We start from the raw sequence: 2,827 nt of genomic DNA, 5'->3' as shown, positions 1-2,827 counted from the left end.
GAAATATAATAATTTGGACCCAGTATCCCTCTTGCATAGTCTAAAGCTTCAGTAAAATCATTAAATCCTTTAAACAGAGGTTTCTTGATGTCTTTAGTTGAATCTATAACTGTCACGACCCAACCCCGTGGGCCATGACTAGCGCCCAACGTCCCGTATACGTACCTATTAGATCTAGTCAGACTGAAATTAAGAACTGTATGGAACTTATGAAAGCAACTAAAGATTCATAACGCCACATATCATAAACCTGTCTCCTGAGGAGTCACAGCTAATCAATACATAATATGATACGCAAGCTGACAAGGCTGTCACTACATATCAATATTATACGCAAGCCGACAAGGCTGCCACAACATGTCAATACCATATGTAAGCCGACAAGGCTGTCATTACATATCAATATCATACGCAAGCCATATAGACACAGCTGAACAAAACTTGTACACAACCCACACATATGTCTACAGACCTCTAAGAGTATCGATAGTGAAATATGACGGGACAGGGCCCCGCCGTATCCCTGGATAAACATATATATATACATCAAAAGATCTGTACCAAAAGTCTAGGCTCCGGAACAATGGAGCTCTCTAAGACAGCTGAGTAGAAATCCTAAGCTGGAGGATCACCAAATCGAGTATCTGTACCTGCGGGCATGAAACGCAGCCCCCCCCCCCCCCCCCGAAGAAAGGGGGTTAGTACGAGATATGTATTGAGTATATAAAGCATGAAATACAATAAAGAGGATCATGACTGAAATAGAGATCACAGGAGACAAGTATGACATTCAAAATACCAATACACTTGCCTTATGAAATGTATATCATGCATATCAATATCATATATCATACCCGGCCCATTATGGGACTCGGTGAATAAAGTCATCACATACCATCCTTGGCGCCACGATCACATCATCATATCATCATATGTATATATATATATATATATATATATATATATATATATATACCGTATCCGGCCCTCTAGTGAGGCACTCGGTGAACAATGCAATGAAACTGTGCACGAGAACGTACCCCGGCCCGGGACTCGGTGAAAGATATATTAACAGTATGCACGAGTAGAGTAGTGAGTAACCATATGCAAATCAAATCATCATCTGAGACTCAATAGAATAGGTAGAATGAACTAACACTTGAATATCAGCGGAGACAGTCATGTCTAGTATCCCTCGTATGTCATTATGGATTATGTCAAGTGGAACTTCAGGAATCATAGACACGTATCAAGATAATATGAAATAGCTTATGGAAATCAAGAACATTAACCATCCTAGTGTTTCTAAGAATAGGAACTTATACATTCGTCGTTTGTTCGCTTCATATGAATCATGCCAAAAGAAAGAAGGGTTAGCTTTACATACCTGTCGTAGATCAATCGTAACCAAGCTTACTTCGTCGCTCCTTCAGCCTATTTAATATGAGAGTAACACTAATGTTAATAAAATATGACTCCCCAAACTTATAAATTTACAACCAATCACTTATGGGAATCACTTCTTAGTTCATACTTCTTGATTAGTATTTTGATTAGTTAAGAACTTAACGGAAATCGGGCAGCATTTCCTCAATATAACTCGCCTAACCCGAACTTTCAATTAATCTCCAACTAGCACAGCAACACTAACAACAACGATACCAACAATTTCATATCAAACTAGAATTAAATCCATTCTTAAATCACTTTCAAAACAGCCCAATATACATTCGTATACCAATGCTTGTATACACTTCTTTATTTTCATATATCCATAGTATAACGGCAACAAAAATAACAACAACTAAAACTACAACCAATCCCACGATATTCCAGCCCACAAAACAATTTATAACAACCACCAAACAGCCCACATGATAACAATAACAATTTATCCGATTTCCCGCAATTAATTTCGTAGTTCCCGTCTCTCCATTTAACTATGATCTGGACGAATTTAAATATATCTAGTAGAGGAGAATTCTTACCTTATATTCCAAGAACTAATCTTCCTCCACCTTACTTCACTTCGAAGAAAGCCAAGATTCAACAACACGACAAAACGGAACAACAAGATTGAAGCGGTGAGCGAAACCCGTAACGAAATTAACTAATGTTGCTGCTCCGATTTTTGCTGGGTTCGTTGCTGCCTTAATGAATTTGCTTAGAACGGTAGAGCATATAGTAAGGTTCTATATCCGGTAAGTTGCTGAATTAATATGCAGTACGTTTTCATGTTTTCCATAATACCACTTGTGAGAATAGTGACAATGTTCAACAATTAATAAGCTAACATGATTTATACGTGTCCCACTTGAGAATTCATATACTTTGACTCATCAATTACTTATGACACCTAATGGCCTCCTATGGTCCACCCACTGCCACTTGGCAAAACCCTCCACATAATATTTTTAATTGACCAATTACACACATAATTAATTTCTTGATCTCAATCCACTTATACACATAATTAATTTCTTGATCTCAATTCACTTAAATAGTAATCATTTTTGATATACTTCATATACCCATTACCATGACCATGTAATATAACATTAGTCCATAGCCTCATTTGCCACACGTAAAATATTATTTTCGATCATTGTCGTCATATTTTTTCGTCTTAAATAATTTTGGGACTTCATTCCTTGTATACACCGAGCTCTTGATTTTCATCCTTGGATATGATCGAATTATCCGGGCTTGGGTAAATTTGCTCATGTTGGACGGTTCACTTTCCTAGTCCAAAAATACGGAATATCATAGCTTGGACCGTATTTCACTCAAATAAATTTTAAACCTCGACGAAACTTATTTTATCCGA

At 37.1% G+C, this 2,827-nt stretch overlaps 1 long non-coding RNA gene across 1 annotated transcript; it reads right to left on the bottom strand.

The window, feature by feature from the left end:
• Positions 1–348: 348 nt before the first annotated feature.
• LOC132642527 (uncharacterized) lies at positions 349–2,250 on the bottom strand. The gene is made up of 3 exons (XR_009583221.1): positions 1,989–2,250; positions 1,388–1,434; positions 349–650 (listed from the first exon to the last, which is right to left on the bottom strand). It is a non-coding gene; the product is annotated as an uncharacterized LOC132642527 (long non-coding RNA).
• Between the last annotated feature and the right edge of the window lie 577 nt (positions 2,251–2,827).

This window comes from Lycium barbarum, chromosome 5 (genome assembly GCF_019175385.1).
Source record: "Lycium barbarum isolate Lr01 chromosome 5, ASM1917538v2, whole genome shotgun sequence".
Taxonomy (NCBI): Eukaryota; Viridiplantae; Streptophyta; class Magnoliopsida; order Solanales; family Solanaceae; genus Lycium; species Lycium barbarum.
This window is presented reverse-complemented; position numbering and strand designations above follow the sequence as displayed.